Raw genomic sequence first — 25819 nt, 5'->3', positions numbered from 1 at the left:
AGAGTACTTCCATAAACATTAATAAAACTGTTTACCCTAAAGCCCTCTGGCCATCCTCTTTCAAATTGTACCAGGTCTTTTGAAAGTCTTATGTCAGAAGCTCTTCTTCTATTAGGATTATCACTGTGGATTAATCACTCAGGAGATTAAGGACAAATTGATAATATCTTAATCCATAAGCTACCAGTAAAAACCCTGTCTCAGGTAATATAAATATGTGATTGACTACGAAAATTCCTCAATTCATAACTTGCAAAGAATTAGAATTGGAGATTAGAGTGTAGGAAGTATGTAGTATTATTTAAGTGGACATCAGCACACTATAGAGTGCCAACTAAAAGGAAAGTTTGAGAAATATTAAAATAAATAAATGCAGAAAAACAAAAGGAAGAAAATACATACTAAATAACATCCTATGTGTGTAAACAATGTTTCAGAGGCAAATCTACATAAAAAGAAGCTAGCTGCAACCTAACACCACCACCGCACCCCACCCCACCCCCAATTATCTGACTGCATACCTTCCAACTATGGACAGGCAAACAAAAACTGACGATTTGTTCACTTGATAATCATGGGCCAATCCCAAATGCTGTTCTTTCAGAAGCGGGTTGATGTGTCAGGTGGGAGGCGCTTTAAACAAAAAATAGTACATTTTGGGGTTATAAACCATGAGGGATAAGGTAAAGAAAATATAATTTTGTTTTCTGAAGAAGGCTTTTAAAAATCTGGATCATCAAGAAAGACTATGTAATTCTATTTCAAATTTATTTCAATTCTGACAAATATACACCAACTATGTTTTGCATATCATTACTATTAGAACAGTCAGGTGTCATTAGATGCTGGGTCTGGGAATTTACCCTGGCAACTTTGCTACAAGCATCTGCCCATATTCAGCAAATCAATAATGGTTTTTGAAGTATATATATATATATATATATATATATATATATATATATATATATATATATAAAACATTTTTTTAGGTAAACAGTGATCATGATATATATAGATATATATTATGCATGCTTATGAATTGGATTAAACTAAGAACAACATATACTCTGCTTTTCTTTGACATAATACACCTGTAGATCAGGATCTATGTAATTTGTTCCATTAATTACTCCCAGCAAACTGCACAGACCCAGAACTGCCAGCACATTAGGCAATAGCTGGGTCTGTGCAGTTTGAAGCTGGACAGGACTTTAGTATCTACAGTACCATTTGTAGGTCACCTAACCTTTACATAAAGTGAGAAAATACAAAATGCTTTCTATAAATGGACATCGAGAAATATAAAAAAATAACTACATAAAACCTTTCACAGATTAAACCTACCTATGTAAAGTAGGAAACATCTGTAATAAAACTTCCCCTGGGGGAGACCTGTAAAAAATCACAGCAGAAACAACAGACACTGTGTCATCCATGAACAGCCATGGTGGAATAAACAAAAATGACTATTATTTTATGGTCTGTCATATACTCACACAAAAGTCTGATCCAAATGCAGATATCACAAACCCAATCGGCTGCCACATCATGTGCTGGTAGATCAGGGTCTGTGCAGTTTGTTAGGAGTACTATGTAGAACAAGCAACACAGACCCTGAGCAGGCAGTGTATTTTTTTCCTTAAGGTGGTCATCAAAGACTTTAAACCATCCAAGACTTTCTGGCATTTATGAAGCTTGCAATACTTTCTGTCTTCTGACAAACTGAATGCATTGTAGTCAAAGACATCAACAGAATTAAGGTAATCAACCATACTTTCCAACAGTCCATAATATCCTAACAGGAATGCAATGTTCTTAACATAAAGAGAGGTTCCATGCAGGGAATTTCAGCTACTGAAGAAGCATCCTGAAATTTCTGACACTGTCTCCTATATTTCATGACAGAACTGCGACACCATTAGACAATTTTAAGCTATTCCAACACTGTCCCTCCACTAAACATAAAAATAGCAAGACAATATTCCTGAGCAGAAGGAGAAGTCATAATTATGCAGTGTTATTAGACACCCACCACTCCAAGGTTCACAAAAGACTTATACCAGAACTACCGTACTCCAGTCATACAGCTCTCAGTAGGAAAATGGAAGAATCTAGAAGCTCCAGATTCACTCAAAAAGATCAATCTCTCTTTGCAAGCCAAGGTTTAAGACTCCATTATCATTGCTGAGTGAAATAGTTCATGAGAAGCAGCCAAGATAGCCCTGTGTTTAGAGCTGGCTGACTAATAGCCTTTCAAGCTTTAAAAGTGAATGGGAGGGGGGAGGTTAAGTTAAGGTGAGACAAACTCAGTAAACAGTCATAAATCCTTTCATTAATTAATGGTTTCAGGAGTTAGGAGAAGATGACTGCTTTTAGACTTTAATGTGTCTTTGTGGAATCTACTTCCTGAGAACAAGTATTATTAACATTCAGCCTGCTGATTGATTGCAGCTGTACTTACAAATTTTCTTAAAAATATTATTTCAAATGGCAATGCACAAAAACTGTAAAATGCTGCATGATTTATCCCTAATTCTAGTTTCATAAACTTGTGTATAAGTTTACTTCTGTAAGATGTTCACTTATGAAGTTTTTGTTTGGATTATGATTATAATAATGAAAATACCATAAACATTCTTTATTCAACTAGGAATCTAATTTCATTAAGTATATTCAACTAGGAATCTAATTTCATTAAGTATATTCAACCAGGAATCTAATTTCATTTTCGTATCTTCAGCCACTGGTATTTTGTTCCAATCTGATTGTTGTTGTTGTTGGATTTAATGCCATTTTTCAGCACATGATAGGCTATACATGGCGGCCAGTATTAATGGTGGAGGAAGAACCCGGGAAAACCTAGAAAGAACCACCGACCCACGAGAAGCTGCTGGCAAGCTTTCTCACAAACTCACATTGGCTGAATCCAAGACTCAAACCGGCACAGACAGAGGTGAGATGGTGTTCCAATCTGAGTCTTTCGAAAAAGGTAAAATGTACCTTGCCTAAAGGTGTGACCTGCAACCCATGTTCGATCCTAAAAGTAACTGCAACCCATGTTTGATCCATCTAAATTTGCCAGCAAATGACACACACTAGTCAAAAAAGTATTCTGATGTCACTTTATGCAGATTTACAGATTCCTGGGATGACATTGAAAATTCTATCTTTTGAAAAACCATAGCAAACTAGTGTATTTATTCATGTGATATTCTAGATTCTGCAACTGTTGAATTGAATTGTAACTTTGGAAATGGTTGCAGTGTGTAAAACTAAATAATAAGGATATTTGAATATTTGTGTACACTTGTGGGAGTGTAATGTACAGAAATGTGTCTGACTGTTGTGATACTGTTCAGAATAATGAGATTAAGAATATATATATATATATATATATATATATATATATATATATATATATATATATATATATATATATAGATGTGATGCAATTTAGTGATGTCTGTATATTAAGTAGAATACTGCTCTTTATTGCAACATTGTTTTCTATAAGAATGTGTGGGGTTTTCGATGTGCACGAATGCGTGACCGAAGATGCAGATAGCTTTAATCTGATGATTGATTGTTGATTTAGTGTGAGGCGAGATGGCTAACAAAACATGCTAACGTCCTTGTGTTTTTTGCAGGAAGCTTTTGGGGACAGAACTACCAGGTAGTTAAGTCCCGAGTCTCAGAGAGGGGAGACAGGATAGAACAAGGCAGTAGGCAGAGTACAAGCCTAGTCGCTAAAGAGAGAGAGAGAGAGAGAGAGAGAGAGAGAGAAGGAGGAGGAGAAAAGGAAACAAGAAGGGGAAGAGTATAGGAAGAATCATAGTATGGAGAATGCCGGAAGGAGGAAGGAATTGGCAGAGTAGAACACAGAAGAGCAGAAACCAAGTACAGTACAGGGGAAAGCCATCTCACACTATAATCACGTGATGAAATAGGTTGATACATGGTCGAGAGGAAGAAGATTGGTTGAGAAATTAATATCATTTAAATTGTATTAAATTGTTATTCTTTTGAATTTCGCCTTTGTGTTCTTAATAATTTAATTGTCGGCATTGCTGACTGGGGGCCCGGAGCTTTACCACTCTCTATCGCTAATTTCACTTTCAACAAAAACAAGCCAGGGCGGGAGTTCCATAGTAATTTAAATAAAATATTGGGAGCACCCCACCCCAACTCATAGCAGAACGTCATAGAACGCCACAGTAATTAATACTTTGTTTTGTAGACACAAATGTACGACCAACCTGGTATTAAAGTGACAAAAACACTATGAAGAAGAAAAAAACAGCCATCAACTCTACACACTACTGGCTGGAACAATCAGACACTTATCCCATCTACAATTTGAAAACAGAGTCTGGTAATCATCTTTGATACAAATATTAAAAAAACACCGAAACACTGTCTCCATCCTATAGAGATAAAAGGTAAAAAATGGCAAAGGTTACCTCAGAAGAGAGTTAACCATGTACATGGAGCATCTTCCATGCATAAATATTGCATCAGAAGAGAGTTAACCATGTACATGGAGCATCTTCCATGCACAAATATTGCATCAGAAGAGAGTTAACCATGTACATGGAGCATCTTCCATGCATAAATATTGCATCAGAAGAGAGTTAACCATGCACATGGAGCATCTTCCATGCATTAATATTGCCTCAGAAGAGAGTTAACCATGTACATGGAGCATCTTTTCCATGCATATATATTGCATCAGAAGAGAGTTAACCATGTACATGGAGCATCTTCCATGCACAAATATTGCATCAGAAGAGAGTTAACCATGTACATGGAGCATCTTCCATGCACAAATATTGCATCAGAAGAGAGTTAACCATGTACATGGAGCATCTTCCATGCACAAATATTGCATCAGAGGAGAGTTAACCATGTACATGGAGCATCTTCCATGCATAAATATTGCATCAGAAGAGAGTTAACCATGTACATGGAGCATCTTTTCCATGCATATATATTACATCAGAAGAGAGTTAACCATGTACATGGAGCATCTTCTATGCATATATATTGCATCAGAAGAGAGTTAACCATGTACATGGAGCATCTTCTATGCATATATATTGCATCAGAAGAGAGTTAACCATGTACATGGAGCATCTTCCATGCATTAATATTGCCTCAGATTATCCCCTGTAAATTTTGTGTGATAAGTAAATTGGGCCTCCATGTTAGAAAGAAGGACTCCGTTTATGGGTGTAAATCATTACATATATCTCAAATCAATAAACATTGTTACAATAAACCTTAATCTGAATTTTTAATTTAAATTTTCAATTTATTTTCTGCATGTTTTTGAATGTAAGAATTGTTTAATCTCTGTGGATGTAATAATCTTTCTTGCCAGCAGCATTATTTTTCCTTTATAGGGAAAATCCACCACCATATGATGCCATTTCATAAAGGTTAAAGGTTAAAGTTAGTTTAATGGGGAGTACACAGGTTACACTGCCCAAACAAATTGGAGTCTATAAAGATCATTTGAAAGTGTAAGTCTGCTGTAAGTGCTAACACAGTGCTGGATGTGTTAATTGAATGAAGGTGCTTTGTACATGTGAGTAATTCTGTTCTGCTTACTATACATGCTTGATGCATGCGTCCTTTTTGCTGTGTAAGCAAGGGCCCTAATTAATATTCTTATGAATACAACAATCATTTTTGTTATCTTTAACCTCATTTTTTCTGCTTGCATATACAATTTTGGGGCAAATGCAAATTAACATGAACAGAAAGGTCACAAAAATCACACTGCCATTTTTCCTGGATGGAATGTATAGTTTAGCTCAGTCTACAAGATGCTAATGGAAATGATTTTCAGCATCACTTGCATAAACTTGAAGCATACAGCTAATCCCACAAACTATCTTTGGAAGCTATGGTAGCTAAGATGGTAAATGGGTCAGACCCCTAATCCAAAGGTCTTGGGCTTGATAACTGCCCTTGTCACCCCAGAGCCTCCACGTGTCCTTGGGAAAGGCACTTTACGCCCATTCCAGTGGCATGATATAGCTAATAATGTGTTTAAAAGTGAACAAACTCCACCTATCTTAAGCAAAAGACACGATTTTCAACTTCCTGAAGTCGCTAAGTTGTACTCTGATTCATTTTTACCCCAACAATGTCTTTAATCTGTGTTAATCCCATAAAAAGGAATTTCCACAAAGTTTGTATCCTTAAAGACATATTGCCACATCTGCTGTATCATATATTCAAGATTATAACTAAATTGTTCCTATCTGAAAAGCACATTTCCAATTTAAATTACAGCAATGAAAACACTTTAAAAATAACAAAATTTAGTAAAATATTTGAAAAATTAAAAAACAAAATAAAACAATACTTTTTAAAATAAAATCCACTAAAATAGAAAAATATGAACTATGAAGTGGGATTGGGTGGGTTAATGGTTACCTTTAACTTTGAAGTTCAATGATATCCAATTGCTACTCACCATTATCAATTAAGTCCATCACACACACACACACACACACATATGAATGCATGCACACACACACAGTGTGGGCAATCATGTCACATTAAGCAGCAGGGAAGTTCTACAGACCAGGTGGCACAGACTAAATTAAGCCTTTCAGACAAATAATTTCCGTAGAAGCCTCAGAATTCAAAAATAAAGCCTCCTACGCGAAATAATCCGAAAAATTCCCCCCTAATTTGCATTTTCGGTCATAAAAAAAATGGCAGCTTTTTTGGGGGGGGGGGGTATTGTAAAATTTATTTGCCGTAATTGAATTTGGGTTGCGGATACTAATTTTATTTCGCATTAAAACAATATCGTTGAAAATAAGATGAGTAAAAAAACTAACTCAGTTGGAGAGCCTCACTCGGCTAGATTAGCGCGAGAGCAATTAGCGGCGGTAAAGAAGCTTATTCCGACAAAACAATTATTTAAGAAAAAAGTTCGTGAGTACGATGATGAACAACATCATATTGGTGAAGTATCGTCAAAGTGGTTGAGTCCAGTTACCGGAGTAATCGAACAAGTAGCATACGGCAAACAAACGAAAGATAAGGAACTTAGAGATCTTGGGCTTATTCCTATGACAAGAGATATTGAGCAGCACGCTAGAATTGTTCCCGGTCAACTTGAACAGATTCATCAAGAACAAACTCAATTACGTCAAGAACAAGCACAAGCACAAGCACAAGCACAAATACTAGAGTTACAAAAAAAAACACAAGAACAATTGCAGCAGGAACAAGAGCACCCCGAAGAAGGAAGAATAAAATTCTTGAGTACTGATAAATTTACCGATGAGGTTATCACAAGAATAAGGGAAATGAATCCGGATGAAGTTATAAAATTTGCTGTGGAAAATTATGATAAAAATAGACGGAAAAAATTAATGAAACCTCATCAAGCTGAGAATGTGTCTCGCGTACAGTGGATAAAATGGATATACTATATACACAAAGATGTCAAAAAGGTCAACAAAGATGATCCTGAATATATCAATTTTATTGATTCGATAGTCAATTACAAACCACGAGAATTTTCAGAGTCGCGTTTGTTCCCATCTTCGCTTGAAGAAATCAAACCCGCAGAAAGCAAGGAAGTTCAAGAATTAGCTGAAGAAATCGTATTTCCTTCAAAAATACCATCTGATTTTGTAGATGTACCTGCGGATTTGTTTTTGAGATCCCGAACTATCAACAGACTCGATGATAGAGAGACAAGATTGCACGTTGCTGCAAATTATAACTTACGAAATAAACTTTTATACCTGCGAGAAAGCGCGCATAAAATTGTTGATGCTAATCCAGAAATCTGGCCTGCGGTAATTTATTTTGGTAGTTTAGGGGAGGAAATATATTTAAAAGATGACGGATTTAAAAATTTTATGGAGAAAGTTGAAGAATATAAAAAAGAACAGAAATTAAGAAAAGAAAAACTAATATCAGGAAAAGGATATGGAAGTGGATATTCAGTTTGTCCCGACAGTGTTGTCAACGACGTGTCTCGTCTTGAAGTATTAATCGGAGGAAAACGAGCTGGAAATAATTCTCCTGAAATAATCAACGAGGCATCAAATATTTGTCAGCGGTTATTTCGCGGCGGTGTAATTGATTCTCATATTTATAAGGAACTTATTGACGAGCTTATCGATTAAAACAACATAATTGAAATAATATGATTATTCACAAACATCAACGCAGACCAGCACCGGTCCGCGTAGTTAACTCTCGATTGCCAGTATATAAATATGTTCACGGCAACGGACTTGGCGATATCATTGGAAGTCTTGTCACGCGAGTAGTACCTAAAATTGGTCCAGTGATCAAACAACTAGGATTAAAAGCAATAGGAAAGATTGGCGAGACCGCTGTTTCTGGTATTAGTAATTTAGCTAGTAAAGGATTCAACGCTGTCAAAAGTAAAATATTAAATTTAATACGTAAAAAAAGACCAGTCAGATTACCTATCACTAGAGAGATGCCGCCAGAAATTAGCAAAACCATAAATGAAGCAGCAAATAAGAAAATAAATGATCTGGCGCAGGAAGTTGCTAAGACGAATATAGCACATGAAATTGCAAACACAAATCTAGCTCATGAGATTGCAAACACAAATCTGGCGCATGAGATTGCAAACACAAATCTTGGAAATACAAGTTTTGTTTCAGGAGATGGTCTTCGTTTTAGACGATATCATTAGTAATAATGTTTTCACAAGTGTCAAATGAAGTGTTTGACATGGACGAGCCTGTGGGTAGAGACACATCAGTGCGAGATTTTCAGTATTTCTCGTACGAGGTAGTTGAACCAAATACACCTAACCGCAAGGAAATTCAAGTTCACGATACAACAAGATATTTTCTTCCGTCTGAGGCGTATATCGAGGTTGTTGGGATACTTAATAAAACCGATAATACCAACTACGATGCAAATTTTAACGTTGGATTTGTCAATAACGGTATCATGGCATTATTCAAGAGTGCCACTTACATGATTGATGGAAGAGAGATTGAATCAATCACTGACAATGTTGATGTAGCAACAACGATCATAGGCCTAGCAAGATACTCGGATGATTTCACCAGATCGGCTGGTCCTAGCATGATGTTTGCTAAGGATAATTCTAATGAACCTATATTCAAACCGTTTGTTGTTAGACGACCGAATAATAACGCCGGCAATGCTGTTGCTGATGTTGAAAATATGATAATTAATCAAACTGAAAATTATAATCTTGGATTTGCTACGCGAAAGAAAATGTTAGTTGGAGCCGAGAATAATTTCTCCTGTGCAATTCCGTTGTCTCACATTTTTGGATTTTGCCGGCATTTCAGGAAAGTTATTTATGGAGCAAAGCATACAATCTCCTTTATTCGAGACGCCGCGGGTAATGATAGAGCCATTTGGCGAGATGCGGGTGATGCTGGTAAGGTAACATTAACTAAAATTACTTTGTGGATGCCAGCAGTAACACCATCAATTCGCGAAGAAGAAAAATTATTATCATTCATGAATCAAGGAGGAAAATCCATCATGTCCTGGCTAACAACAACAACCGACTCCTCCGATGTTAATATGAACGGAATATATACTTGGCGAATTGCGTCACAGCAAGGTGTTTCAGCTCCCAGGCATATCTTCATTGTTCTTCAAAATGCAAATAGATACGATCAAACTCACAGTCACATGATATTTGATCAATTTGGGGCAACAAACGTATCATTAAGAATAAACGGTCAACAAGAACCATCCGAAGAAATAGCTATTAATTTTGCTCAATATTCTACGGCACGCGCGTATCATCGATTATTAAGTTTTATGGGTCGCGATCAAAATATTGATACCGGATTGCAAATATCACAATTGGATTTTAATACTCTCTATCCCATCTATTATTTTTCCCTGGAACATCTTGATTTGGTAAAGCAGTCGGTTGTCGATATTCATTTCAAAGCCAGAATTAACACTGGAGGACCGGCAAGAGCCATCGCGGTTATTCTTAGTGATAGAACAATGATCCTAGAAGGCATCAGTGGTAGAATGAGAGTCATCGACGCGCCCGTAGAAAATATGTGATAAATTCTAAATTTAGATAAAGTGATTATTAATATGCCATACGAACACGTCAGCGTAACACTGACCCCGGGTCAGATAAAAAAACTTCAAGCAGCAACAACAGCGCGAAGAGGTTTAAAATTAATCTTGAAAAATAATCAGATTCACGGTGGACCTAACAAACTATCACTGACACGAGGTCAACACGGACGATTTACCAAAGCCAGATCAATGAATTCTGGTGTTCATGTAACTCTCTCCATTGGCGCAGTGAAAGACATGGTCAAGGTAGGTGGCTTCCTTCCTTTCCTATTGCCTTTATTAGCTCCGTTGATAACGGGCGCGTTATCAGCAACGGCTGGATTCGGAGTTAAAAAATTATTGGATAAAGTTACCGGAGGAAGATACGGCAAAAAAAAATACCATCGCGGATCCGGCCTGAGACTAGGACGACCTCCAATGTACGGATCCGGCCTAAGATCATCACGCCATCATCGAATTTAGATTTAATCAATGAAGCAAAGAAAAAGAAAATAAGATTTTTCAGAGGAGTATTCATGCGAGATCAATTACCGGACAAACCAAATTCTACCGAGACAGGAATAATAAATCTCGATAAAAATTCTGGTCCTGGCACTCACTGGGTTGCGTACGCGATTAATCCTCGCGAAATCATTTACTTTGATTCGTATGGACTAGCACCACCAAACGAATTTTTCAAGTATATCTCTTCGTTGAAACTTCCAGTTTGGTATTCAACACTTCCAACGCAAACATCAACCGATCCACCAATATGCGGTCCAGAATCAATTAACGTTCTTGATGCAATTTCAAAATCATCCCGCCCTTATCACAAAATTTTATTTGAATATACCGTAGATAAATATCATGGTTGACATTTATGGTAGATCTCTCTTTAGAAAGAAAGAAGAAACAGATGAAGAAAAAAAAATCGATACATCAAATTTTGCAACCAAGAAAGACATTAACAATCTTCTATCGTTGGCAGAGATAAATCCTGGTGAAATTGCTGTTTTTCAAAATACCGAAGGTCGATTACAAACTAGCAATGTCAAAGTAACTGATATGATTAGCCGAGATGAATATAACGAACGCATCAAGCAATTTACTCAGTTATCAGATTCAGTAACAAAATCTATCACTGACGTTACTAATATTATCACAAGTTTACCATCAAAGGCAAATATCGCAGATGTAGAAAAATCTGATAAAGAACTATCAGCGACATTATTGTTAAAGTTGGATAAGGCAGTCTACAATGAAGATCAGGAAAAACTTACAAAGCAACTAACTAAACTAACTAACGATCTTAAAAAACTCGATGAAACCTTAAAACAACTTAGCAAGAAAGTTGATGATAATATAAAGAAAACAACTGATACTTCATTCGTCGCAGATCAATTAACAAAGAAAAAAGTTGATCAGGAATTGCACGATGACCTCATTGATAAAGTAGGAAAGATCAACGAAGATATTACTAATATTATCGCTGACGTTTCTGAAATAAAAACCACAATGGATAAGAAAGGCGATAAAGTGTTATACGACGATCTTAGCAAGACAACAAAGAAAATTAGCGATGATATTGCAAAAATCAATAAACACATCGAATCGTTACGTGGAAGTGATGATTACGATGATCTTGTTGAAAAAACAAAATCCATCAACGATGATATTGCCAAGATAAATAAAGATATCGAGGCGGTGCGTTCACTAACATTCCAAAAAGCTGATAAAACATCACACGACGATCTTAGTGATAAAACAAAGAAAATTAGTGCTGATATTGAAACGATGCGTGTGTTAATGAATCAGAAAGACGAGAAAACAAAATCTATCAATGATGATATTGATCAAATCAGCAAAGATATTGAAACAGTCCGTGGATTAGTGCACCAAAAAATTGATAAAACATCACACGATGATCTCGGTGAAAAACTAACAAGAACAACCAGGGACGTTACTAACATTCTTGCCGATGTTACAAAGATAAATACTGCAATAAGTGAAAAAGTTGATAAATCATCACACGACGAGAAAACAAAATCCATTAATGATAATATCAATCAAATCAACAAGGACATTGAAACGGTTCGTGGATTAACTCATCAAAAAGTCGATAAATCATCACACGATTATCTTAGTGAAAAACTAACAAAAACAACCATGGACGTTACTGGTATTCTCGCAGATATTAACACAGTACGTGAACAGAAAATCGATAAATCATTATATGATGAGAAAACAAAATCCATCAGTGATGATATTACTAAAGTTAGTAAGGACATTGAAGCAGTTCGTGGATTAACGCAGCAGAAAGTCGATAAATTATTATATGATGAGAAAACAAAATCCATCAGTGATGATATTATTAAAGTTAGTAAGGACATTGAAGCAGTTCGTGGATTAACACAACAGAAAGTCGATAAATCATCACACAATGATCTTGGTGAAAAACTAACAAGAACAACCAGGGATGTTACTAACATTCTTGCTGATATTAACGCAGTTCGTGGATTAGCAAATCAAAAAGTTGATAAATCATTGCACGACGAGAAAACAAAGAAGATTGATGAGGATATTAACGCAGTTCGTGGATTAGCAAATCAAAAAGTTGATAAATCATTGCACGACGAGAAAACAAAGAAGATTGATGAGGACATTGAAGTAGTTCGTGGATTAGCAAATCAAAAAGTTGATAAATCATTACACGACGAAAAAACAAAGAAGATTGATGAGGATATTACTAAGATTAGTAAGGACATTGAAGTAGTTCGTGGATTAGCAAATCAAAAAGTTGATAAATCATTACACGACGAGAAAACAAAGAAGATTGATGAGGATATTAACGCAGTTCGTGTATTAGCAAATCAAAAAGTTGATAAATCATTACACGACGAAAAAACAAAGAAAATCAGTGATGATATTACTAAAGTTAGTAAGGACATTGAATCAGTTCGTGGATTAACACAACAAAAAGTCGATAAATCAGCACACAATGATCTTGGTGAAAAACTAACAAGAACAACCAGGGATGTTACTAACATTCTCGCCGATATTAACGCAGTTCGTGGATTAGCGATTCAAAAAATTGATAAATCATTGCACGACGAGAAAATAAAATCCATCAATGATGATATTGAAGCGGTACGTGAATTAGCAAATCAAAAAGTCGATAAATCAGCACACGACGAGAAAACAAAGAAAATAAACGAAGATATTACTAAGATTAGCAGCGACGTTGAAACAGTTCGTGGATTAGCAAATCAAAAAGTCGATAAATCAGCACACGACGATCTTGGTGAAAAACTAACAAGAACAACCAGGGACGTTAATAACATTCTCGCCGATGTTACAAATATAAATACCGCAATGCTTCAGAAAGTTGATAAATCATCACACGACGAGAAAACAAAGAAAATCGATGAGGATATTAACGCAGTTCGTGAGCAGAAAGTCGATAAATCATCACACGATGACCTCCACAAGAAAATCATTGAAGATAATACTAAGATCATTGAAGATATCAACGCAGTACGCCAAATCGCAATTAAGAAAGTTGATAAAACAATACACGATAACCTCCAAAAGAAACAAAAGAAAATCAACGATGATATTCTCGCAGATGTTACCAAGATAAATACCGCAATGGGTGAAAAAGTCGATAAAACATCACACGATGATCTCAGCGAGAAAACACAAGAAATCAACACAAAAATTGAAAAATTGTCCCGTATTGTCATCTCACCGGATGTGGAAAATGTAGAAAAACTTGGTTGTTATATATCATTTGTGGTACAAGCGATAAACAAGATATGGAGACCCGAATCAAATATTACGAGTTGGATTGCACCAATTACTGGCGTATATCGAGTATATTTCATATCCAAAATAAAATTCACGGTAACAACTGAATTTCACAAAATTAATACATTTCATGAGTATTATCCTGGAATTTTTATTATTTCCATGGAGGAAAATACTCGGGAGGTATTTACATTAGAACCACCAGATAGAACCATCACAGGAGAAATCAAATATCTTGCAATTTATGAGTTTTTATCCGGGTTGGATAATATTCCGTACAAAACTAAATAATATAGTAATTATTATTGTAGATTAAATAAATGACAGCATCAGATTATCGATATAATCTTGCGCGATCATGGCAAGATTCGCTAAAAAAACAAATAGACGAATATCAAATAAAAATAAAGAAATACCAGCGCAGATTAGTTATTATTGATGTTGTTGTTTATACCGCATCAGCAATAATCGCCGGCGCGGGTATTGTTTTATCCGTAGTAACAACAATCGCGCCGATCGTAGCAACAATAATAATTTCATCAACAACAACGATAGCTGGCGTTCTCAATATTATTGCAAGAAAAATATCTTCATGCACCAGCGAGAAACTATTATCGTACAAAAATAAACTAACTAAAATTAACGACGCATATTCGAAGTTATCATCGCTGATTTCCGAAAGTCTCAACGATGGAGTTATATCCGATATAGAATTTTATTCGATGATCAGCATCTACTCTGAGATTGAACAAATAAATATTAATAATGTCCGAGTTAGTCCAGATAGTGACAAACACAACACCGCCGACAACAACGTTAATATCACTAAGCTCAACTAATCCAGAATTTAGTATTAGTTTTCCAACTCCAATTAGCGTCAAGGAAATGGCATTGATACAATTGCGTGTTTATAATAGCTGGCCTAATATCAGATCAAAATCATTCGGTAAATTATTATCAAACAATTCACTTGTTGTTGCTGATAAGAAACACGCCGATGGAACTCCTAGTTGGTTTGTCGTTAGTATACCAACCGGCAGCTATGAGATTGAACAGATAAATAGCGAGTTCAACACTAGAATATCGAATATTACTGGCGATGCTCATCCAGGAATAAAGATATCAGCACATGAACCAACGTTATCATCAATCATTGAAGTATCGTCGCCGTATATGGTAGATATTTACCGTTCATCTATTAGGACAGTATTAGGCTGGCCTGATATTCCGCCTGGCAGAATAACAACACCAGAACCAAAGAAATCCGACTTTATCAGCAATGAAAAAAACTTCCACGGACTTGACTTGGACTATATTGATCAGTATGAACAAACTAAGGCGAGTCTTGATTTTTCATCAGGATCAGTTTATATGCTAGATTTGTTCGAGGATAGTATTACAATATTATTTGTTAAAATTATCAACGAATACGAAATACAAAAGAAACTGTTAGAACATTATTTCCAAGATTGCGTATTTAACGTACAAGCTTCATGCAACGAAATTATAATTACAACAGAGCGGATAAATAAATTAGCTGCTGATATGGAACTTATTAACGAACTAGCAACGGGCTATATACAAAACAGCGCCGTCTTTGGTATGGGTTTTATTATTAACGCGTTTATGCAACGACATAATCTAACCGAGAGGACGTTGCCAAATTATAAATTTCCCGGCTACAATGTTGATGAGATGAGAAAATTTGTCGCTGATACAGTCGATAGGTTATTTCCTAAATTACACGACGCGTGGGTTAAGAAGAAATCACAAGCAGAATCAGTCTTGATGCATGATAATGATGGAATTGGACAAGGAAGACACATTTCTCCTGGGATAGTTAATATAACCGAAGTGATTGCTGTTTATCTTCACGCTGATGTTGTAGAAGGTAGCTATAATGTTGATCCTGCAATATCAAGAGCGGAGCAGGGATTTGTATTATACACATTCTCTCCTAACGTCTCTCCTGGTTACTTGATAATAAAGGAGCCGGTTAATCCGTTTTACCTACGCTGTCATAATCGATTATTATCAAGAATAAATTTCAAACTAACAAATCAAGATGGAAATTTACTTGATATTCGCGGAGAAACGCTGAGTATTAGTTTGTTGGTAAAATCGTAAGCGAAAGTTTTTGATTTTTAAATCTGTATCCCAGGGAAAAACAAACGAAAAAAATAAATAAAATCCAGGGAAATTTTCACAAAATAAAAAAAAAGATATTTTTTCTGAATTTTATTTATTTTTTTAATTTTGGCGGGGGTATTTACCCTTCAAATCGAGTAATTTATATAATTTCGTGAATCCGCTGGGGTAAATACCCCTCAAATCGAGTAATTTATATAATTTCGTGAATCCGCTGGGGTATTTACCCCTCAAAATTAATAAATTTGTGTAATTTCAGTAAATAAATTATTTTGGTAAATAATAAAAAAAAATTAATAAAAATCAGAAAAATTAAGAAAGTTTCGTAATTTTATGTTTTTTGTTGAGTATTTACCCTTCAAATCGAGTAATTTATATAATTTCGTGAATCCGCTGGGGTATTTACCCCTCAAATCGAAGTAATTTATATAATTTCGTGAATCCGTTAGGTAAATACCCCCGCCAAAATTAAAAAAATAAATAAAATCCAGGGAAATTTAAATCTTTTTTTTTATTTTGTAAAATTTCAAAGATTGGAAAATTCTCTTGTTTTTTCATCAACAAGTTTTTTCAGTTGTCTGACACGAGAACTTGTGATTTTCCTTGATTCATATGCGTCGGATAAAATTAATCTAGCTTTTTCTACTAGCGTTGATAATTTAACAAAATCCTCGATGTGATCATCACTGACCGTTGCAAGTGATTGGTACATCGCAATTTGAATTTTCTTTATTAATTTATATTCTGACGGCAGGGTATATTTATATTCGAGTCTCCCTAGAATAATTGTTTCGAATTCTGATCTGATTTTATTCACATCAAGGTCCGATGGGAGATCTATTTTTCTTTTCAAACTATTAATCTCTCCCATAATATCGTTTATTATTTCTTCGTCCATTATACTAATTTTGTAGTATTTAATTATTCTTCATCATCATCAAATATTATTGGAACATAGAAGAATCTGATCCACTCACCGAGATTGTAGGAAAATGTTCTGTGGTTTATTCCCTCCGCTACTCGCCATATCGATACTGGAGTAATTTCATAAAATTTCGCAGCAGCATATATCGACTCAAATGCAATTTCTTCATTTGTTTCTTGATTTACCGACTTAACTGACTTGGCATCTTTCGGATGTTTTCCAGTGTTACCCGAGGAACAATTTTCACTCTGAGTCACAGTTCGAAGATTAGTTAATTCATTATTAAGTTTATTTCCATCGATATGATCTATAACCAAATTGTCTCTGATGAGTCCATGGAAACATTCGAACACAAATCTGTGAACGAAGTAATTTGTTTTTCTTCGCCTATTATTTTTGCTGATTGTGAATTTGAGATATCCATTCATATTAATATTACCAACAAGATTCTTCGTTCTGATGTGTCTCACATTTCCATCCTTGGATGCTTCATAATCATCAATGGTAGGATGTGATCTATATTCACTCATAGGAATCGTTGATTTCATTTCCATATATAATATTTTATACTTCTAAATCATAATTTGCTTTGAAACGATTAATATAATCTTCTTCACAAGAAATTACTGAGGAAGATTTCTTTTCATAATATCTCCGTAGCTCACGATATTTCTTTCCACCACAAGAAAAACATAATCGAGTCTTTCCTCGAATGCCAACTTGACAAACTAAACACCGTTGCGGTCCTTTGTTGCCTCGTCGAACTTCGTATATATGAGCGCCGCAATATTCACCTCTGCAAGATTTATCACATGATTTTGTTGATCCAACTATTATCCATGAACATTGATTCATTATAATTTAAACATTTGTCTAAAATATAATAATGGATTTATTTGATCTTGATGAGGCAGAATATATAATTCCTGAAGTAGATCGTGCAAAGAAGGAATTTTTTGATGATGGAGCGATTCATACTTGGTCGACGTGGAAAACTAACTTTATTGATGCTACGATGAATCTAGAGCGAGCAAAGAAGATAATCGAGCATATAAAATCTGAACACAAAGATGAGCGATTTATATTTGGAATAAAATTTATTGCACAAATGCCGGATGATACTTGGATTATTCGTGATAAACGAGATCCGGTACGCGGCAGTAAGAAAAACGTCGTTCTTGATAAAAATTCAAAACCAGGATTGTTATTGGGAATTGATGGTCCTTATTACGCTAGAGCGTATCCATCTAGTGCTGTAGTTTATGGAATTTATCGGTTGAATAATAATCCTGATGCGAAAAATTTACCAGCGATGAAAGAATCACCGATGATAAATTGCGTTGCTGAGCGCGTCATCGAGCACATGAAAAATGCTCGTCGCGGATCTGGTCTGACCCAATTGAGATTGGATAAAATTAATTCATGGGCAAAGACAGTTGCTGATGGCGCATCGATTGATGATGTTGCTGCGCTGAGCAAGAAACTTAAATTTCCTATTACGGTTAAAACGCTATCGGGTGAAATATTATATTCTTCACCATATAGTTCTCGAGGAACACCAATCGAAATCGTTGATCATAATTCACATGCGTGGTCGCAGTCAGTGATGATATTCCCGAAGGATCGTGTTGTTAAATTCTATCCCGCGGAATTTTCCACGGATGGCGCTGATGCAATGTTCCGATATATCAAATTATTAGCCGCATCTGATCCAATATCGGTTTGGTTATTCTCAAGCGAAGAAAGATATGATCAATTTATCTTGCCACGCGGAGATATTTACCGTAATGAAATACTGCATGAAGCGATGAAAAATATCGCGGAGAAGTATTCATCAAATCCAAATCAGTTGCTGACAAATTGTTTTACTGTTCCGTCTGTTGCCGCTCATGCTGCTAGAGAAAGAAATTCGTGGAAACCTACAAAGAATGAGTTTCTTAATGATATTCAACTTAGCTGTATCGAATATGGCCATGGAGGATTATGGAATACCAAATATTATTTCGAAGATATGATTTCAGTTGATATGAGCGCGTGCTATCCTGGAAGTTTCCTCGGATATGGCGATTGTGCGGATTACTTTGCTAAATTCGGCCATCCAACCAACGAGATGACGAGAGTGGCAATTAACGGACCGTTACCCGATTTTGTCATGACCGGATTCGCTCATGTTACTTCGTTCGAACTTGCTGAGAATTTGCATAGGATTTGCTATATTTGGTTTGGTCGGCATTTATCTCAGCGAAGATGGGTTCCCATAGTGCTGTTGAGATATATGTTGGATTCGTCGATGTTACTATCGCTGATAGTGAGTGAAGCAATTATATCCTATAGGAAACAAACTGAAGTGTGGTTACCCACAGATTGTGAGAACGCGAAAGATATTGGAAGAAAAATAATTGGTAAATTCACTCAAGGAGGATCAGTTGATCATAAGCACAGACACGCTAGATTATTCATCAATGATGCTGAGATGGATTTTATTATTACTGATACAGTATCGCGTGGAATATTTTGCAATAGAGAAAATATTATTATTGATGGAACGAAACTAGGTACCGTGATTAGTTATCTCGATGGAGAGTCAGCGCAGTATACTCATCTAAGATCATCGATGCTCGCTTATGTGAGTATTAATTTATTGTCGATGATAAATAAATTTGCCGATATCGCGGTAAGAGTTGCAACGGACTCGTTTTATATCGATAAGAAATATCAGTGCAGATTAGAAAATTTAATCGCTAATGGGTCTTGGGGAACCTGGAGAATAAAAAATGAAGATATTCTAGATTATTGTGAAGACGCTGATGTAGAAGATTGCGATAAGTTTCACAAAGACCAATGCGATGAAGTATCAGCAGCATCATCTGCGTTTGATCCGATTTCACGAAACAAATTCGTTTATCTGAATGGTCCTGGCGGTAGTGGTAAAACCACACGAGCGATAAACTTATTTTCAAACTCTGATATGATAGTGTTAACTCCAACTCACAGGTTAGCAAGAGAAATAAAGCAGCGTGGCGTTAGTTCTTGCACGTATCACAGTTATTTCAAGTACAGTGGTAGATTATGGGATCCGGCTCGAATGGGAAACAAATATATCAACAAGATTATAGTATTTGATGAAATTTGCACAGTAAATTTAGTTATACTAAAATCATTCCTAAGTTGGTTAGAAGAAAAAAACACCGCAGTAATAATGTGCGGCGATCACGGCCAACCTGATCCTATTGATGGTGAATCTCCTCATAGATGGCTTAGAAATTTTGTGGATTATTATGAAGAGATTGATGCTGATTATAGATCTAATGATATTTTACTGACCGAGTTTAAAAAAATGATTCGGTTGCAACCTAATAAATTTCAATGTGATGTGATGAGAAAAATAATTGATGAGACTCCGATGGATAATTTTCTAACTTTGTGGCGTCCAGATCATTTGATTGTTGCTAGTAGGAAAATTATTCGCGATGCTATTCAGGAAATACTATTCAAACTTCACTGCGAGAAATTTCCAACGTTGCAGGTTCCGTTGTGCTATAGGCCTGCTGATACCAGAAAACAAAATATTAATGTTACTTTGCCATACGGAGAAGAAAAAATATTAGTTTTGAATGATATTATTTTCGTTGATATTAATCTTGTCAATGATGCGATAAATGCTGAAAGATCTCCATGGAAACTTGGATATGCAGCAACGATACACTCATCGCAGGGATTAACAGTAGATGGCCAAGTTTGGATTGTTGATGATAGAATTTCCTGGTCAAATTTAGTTTATCTAGCCGTGTCTCGAGTAAGAAAATTATCTCAGTTAGGTAGAATTAGATTTCACATTAACGAAGATGGCGGTAATTGAGTATCCTTTGGAATTACTTGTAGTTCCTCTTTGGTAAATCCTCGTTGTGGTGCTAGTGAATCTAGAAAATAAATTGCTGGCCTTCCTGATGATCTTGTTACGGCCGATATTTTATGCGTTGTAACACTCCAGTTTGGATCGGTTGCTCTTTTTCTGCCACCCTCGGCTTCTCCTTCTTTATACAAATATCTAACCGTGACACTACCTAACACCGGCGAAATTATTGAACTTCGCTTTAGTGGTATATTTGGTTTTGTAATTGCAATTGCGGGTTTCATTGATATTGTTCGTGTTACTTCGTTATTTAGTGCGTTAATCACGTGAGGTAATCTTGTTACCCAATCGTGAGATCGTTTATCTTGGATAAATTCGCGCGCGTACTGATATCCGAATAATCGTTCTGCAAGAGTTTTATTGAATCTCTCAACGATAGCTTGATTGTGATGAACACCTACAATACCGCGACGGATTTTAACATTATTCTTTTTCATCAATGAAGTAACCGCGCCAAGAAATTCTCGACCTGGATCAACCTGGAGAAGCTTCGGCCATGTTAATGGAGATCGTGAATAAATTTCGCTAAACGCCTTAGCAATATCTGTTGCTGTTTTATTCGATAACGGTTCCGCTTCTTTGTACCTACTTGCAATATCAACAACCGTCAGAACATATTTGTATATAACTCCGTCAACGGTATCGTAAGGAAGAAACATTAAGTCGGCCTGATGAACTTCGTTAGGTACACTGACAGAGAAACTCGCATATGGTATTTTCTTAGGCGGAGGAAGATAAATTTGCCAAACAGCTTGCTTTGATAACCATGATGCAGCGGTGGAGTGTTTTACTTTTGCGGCCTTGGCAAGTTTGGCAATTGCTGATTTTCCTTTCCAAAATCCTCGCGGAGAATAATATATCTGCTCCATTATAATTTACCAGCACCGAGAACTAATTTACCTTTCATTGCTCCTTTTATCAACCAAGTTGCCAATTTTTCTTTGAATTTTTTATTAGGTACTGCGTCTATTGCGTGAATTAGCTTCACATCAGCGAGATGTCGTTGTTCTAAATCTCCACTGCGATATGCGAGATCGTGATAGTAGCATGCGTTATCAATAGCATTTACTGGTTCTTCACCAGGATTTGGTTGATTATTATTATTAAGTCTTATATCTAGCCTTGTACCAGGTCCGCAATAGTTGTATCCTGGCAAATGTTTCTCTCCTGGATATTTCGCCCAAGGCAATCCTGGCAGATTTTTCATGGAGGCGGTAATGTCTCCTCCGGTTCTTCTATCTTTTTTTTTACGAATCTAAATTTGCTTGTTCCACAAACCGCACATTCGCCTTTGATTGCATTCCTGTTGTTGCGCGTAACGACTTCGATTGGATTTAGCGTAGCAGTTCGAGTGCGACACTTAACACAATATGAATCCATAATATTCTAATAACATGAATGTAATTGATTTTTCAGCCACGAAAAAACGCGAGCAAGTAAAACACACCGAGGCATTACCAAATTCGATAAGAATGATAATCATTGGACCGTCGGGATCTGGAAAAACGCAGTTATTGCTAAATTTGATAATGAGATGGCTAAAATGGGATAAATTGTATTTAGTTGCGCCATCCGTAGATGATCAGCGATGTTATCAAGTACTAAAGGAATTTAGCGATAATACTGAGGATGGCACAATAGAATTTATAACGGATATCAATGAAACTCCATCAGTGGAAAATTTAGACGGTGATGCTAATAATCTTGTTGTTTTTGATGATGTGATGCTGGATAAGCAAACTAATCCGGCTAGGATATTCTCGCGTGGCCGACACAAGAACACCGATGTGATTTACGTGACGCAGCGATATACGCAAATTCCGAAGGTAATTAGAGATAATTGTAATATTTTATCGGTTTTCAATGGCGTTGATACTCACACGCTGAGGAATATCCATCAAACTTGGTGCAATGGCGACATGGATATAAATAAGTTTAAAAGTTTCTTTAGTCACGCTCAGGCAACTCCGCACGGATTTGTCACGATTAATCTTCATGATCCTCGTAGTAGATATCGAGTCGGTCTTGATCAAATTTACTCATAAAATTGCAACCCAAATTCAATTACGGCAAATAAATTTTACAATACCCCCCCCCCCCAAAAAAGCTGCCATTTTTTTTATGACCGAAAATGCAAATTAGGGGGGAATTTTTCGGATTATTTCGCGTAGGAGGCTTTATTTTTGAATTCTGAGGCTTCTACGGAAATTATTTGTCTGAAAGGCTTAATTTAGTCTGTGCCACCTGGTCTGTAGAACTTCCCTGCTGCTCACATTACTCATTATATGTATATCCAACCCTGTGACCTTCAAAGATAACCACTTTTCCCTGGTCATATAATATGGAGTACAAGCTACATGGAACCCCTTGGATGTCCCTTTGCAGTGGCTAATCAGACATCCCCTATCTACATTGTTTATTTAACAGGATCCAGGAACAACATGCAGGTAATACCCTTAGACAATTTGATTTGGATTAGCTTATGTATAACATAATAAGCTTTTGAAAAGCTTTAAAACTGATGCTGGGATTTCTTTATGAAAATGAAGTAATAAAACAAAGAAATTTAGCTTTTTAAACTTAGCAAGATGAGCTATTTGTCTGGATTGGTAAATGTTTATATTAATATTCATCTAAAAACATTACATGTTTATTTTTAATCTGAAATGCAAGGTGACTTATCCTTGTATTCACAAAAAAGTACTGTAACTTTATCTTTGTAAATTGACATTCAAATTAACCATCATTTACTCTCTATTTATAAACACAAGAAATCTGGTTACTGCAATAAGGCTGTGTGAAATCCAGTTACTGAATGCACAGGACATAAATTTAAAATGGATTACAATATCTTATTTTTAACATCCTTGCTTAAAAGTTGGATTTAAATGCAAACAACACTGACCCTGATCTGCCATCACATCTGCCATCACATAATGCACAAGGAGATCAGAGTCTATGTTGTCTGTTTACTAACATGTCTTAACAAACTGCATAAATCCATATCTGCCTGTACATTATACAACAGCAGATCAGGGTCTATGAAGTGAGTAGCTTTATCCATCTTGTGAGTGAGTATATACAGAAAAAATAGACTGCATTAAAATAAGTCTTTGGAAACCATTACTAAAGTTAAAGAAACTGGATTTAAAATAATCATGCTGGCAGTTCTTTTAGTGTGTTGTTAATACATCACTTCCCACTACATGGCCCCTCATTATAACGCTGTTCCTATTATAAGGCATATGTGCTCATGAATTCCCTTCATTAAATGCTCAGCTTTCTCAGTGTCTATTGGAGTTAGTGGTTCAAAACTTAAAGAACAATGCCACAGTAAAATTGAAAATGTTACAGTGTTCTAAAATTAGAAGGCTACAGTGCTACACATAGGTTCCCAGGGATGGGGGACAGTGAGTACAACATTCAAATTTATGAGGATACACAACACTGAATAGAAACAAAGGAAAATAACAGTACATGATGTACAGGTAGTGTTGAAAAATTACATAATCTTATCTGCACTGACAGTCTTGTCACCTTAACTTTGTCTTATGCACCATACTATCATATTTTCCTTGGACAGGGTTTTAATATTTTTTTTTAGCAGCAGCAGTCTGCTAGCCTAAAGCTAATCAATTTCATTTCAGACTAGTAGATTCCACAACTTCACTTTAAAGTCAATGCTTTCTACTGACATCATTATAGTGAGGGAGTACTGCATTATGTACTTCGTTATAAAATGGTAGACTCCATCACTCCCATGGAGATCACTGATGCAATGCTGTAAATAGCTGTACTTAACAATGTGCCCTTGAGAACACTGCAATTCTCAGAAGTCTTGAATTTTCATCTCAATACTGTAGTAATAATTCTAGATACAAGCAGTTTCTCTTTCATACCATAACCCTGATGCAATAAGAATGTCATAGATCATCCATTGTGAAGTGTTATCTTCAGCAAAATATTAGCACTGCTATCAGAATGTAATGTCAGATTCCAACCTAATGAATGCTATAAACTAATGTACTGTATGATAAATGTAACTTGTTGCATCCCTCAGTGGATCTCTTGCAAGCCTGATAAATGCCCACCATTCTAACAGCATTTCAGCGATGCCCCAATATAATTACCATGGCTCATTTAATTTAATTGACAAATTTGAGTTAAATGTATTCCATGGATGGAATTAGCAAAGTAATTTCTTTCAAATCATATATTTATTTTTAAAAATTATTAAAAAATAATTACATTATTATAAAGTGCCTTGTGGTTCACATTTTTTTCTTGAAAACTGATTGAAAAACTGTGATGTTTTGTACCAGCATACTAAGGTGTAACAGAACTGGTCAAGATAAGAGTTATCTTGACATGACAGCACAGTAGTCACCCTGGCTATATGATCATTTTTATCTAGGACCAGCAAAATATCATAAGATGGCATTGATATAAAGATGTGTCAATGTGACAATCTGTTGTGGGGTAGTAATATGTCTATTTTCAAGATGGCTACATAGTGGCCATATTTGATGTCAGACTGGAATCAATTTCCTCGAAGAGCAGGTAGACTCCATGAGAATAAGTATTCTGGTGAAAACGATTTGTCAAAGTTTTGTTTCACATGGGAGTAGTAGAGATAACAAAATATTCAAACTGCTGGCTACAGGAGATATCAGCAGCATTTCATAAAGGGCCAACCAGATATAAAGCCAACCAGATATCATGATGCCAACCAGATATCATAAGTGTTTTAGTGACAAGATTTTATAGATGGTTATCATGTTGATCATACTGAATATATGACACAACAACAATAATAATAATAATAATAATAATAATAATAATAACAATAATGTGGTCTTAGTACAGCACCTAATCTTTGAGAAGATTCAAGGAAGATAATGACTGATTGGATGTTGAGGCAAACTCTCCTGTCTGCTGGTGTG

At 35.8% G+C, this 25819-nt stretch overlaps 1 protein-coding gene across 7 annotated transcripts in view; it reads right to left on the bottom strand.

The window, feature by feature from the left end:
• Window positions 1-25819, bottom strand: part of LOC149781111 (D-glucuronyl C5-epimerase-like) — a 279390-nt gene that overhangs the window by 29185 nt on the left and 224386 nt on the right. Inside the window, exon 7 of one of the 7 annotated variants that reach the window (XM_089935205.1) lies at window positions 522-633. The exons of 5 other annotated variants lie outside the window; for them this stretch is intronic. The gene's annotated coding sequence lies outside the window, so the exon portion shown is untranslated. Of the gene's footprint in view, window positions 1-35; window positions 124-521; window positions 634-25819 lie in introns of all 7 variants that reach the window. One more of the 7 variants, XM_089935204.1, reaches the window with a different exon arrangement.

Source organism: Sinohyriopsis cumingii, chromosome 15 (assembly GCF_028554795.1).
Source record: "Sinohyriopsis cumingii isolate HCF-2022 chromosome 15, ASM2855479v2, whole genome shotgun sequence".
Classification (NCBI taxonomy): Eukaryota; Metazoa; Mollusca; class Bivalvia; order Unionida; family Unionidae; genus Sinohyriopsis; species Sinohyriopsis cumingii.
Note: the sequence above shows the minus strand (reverse complement) of the source record. Positions and strands in the feature narration are given on the sequence as shown.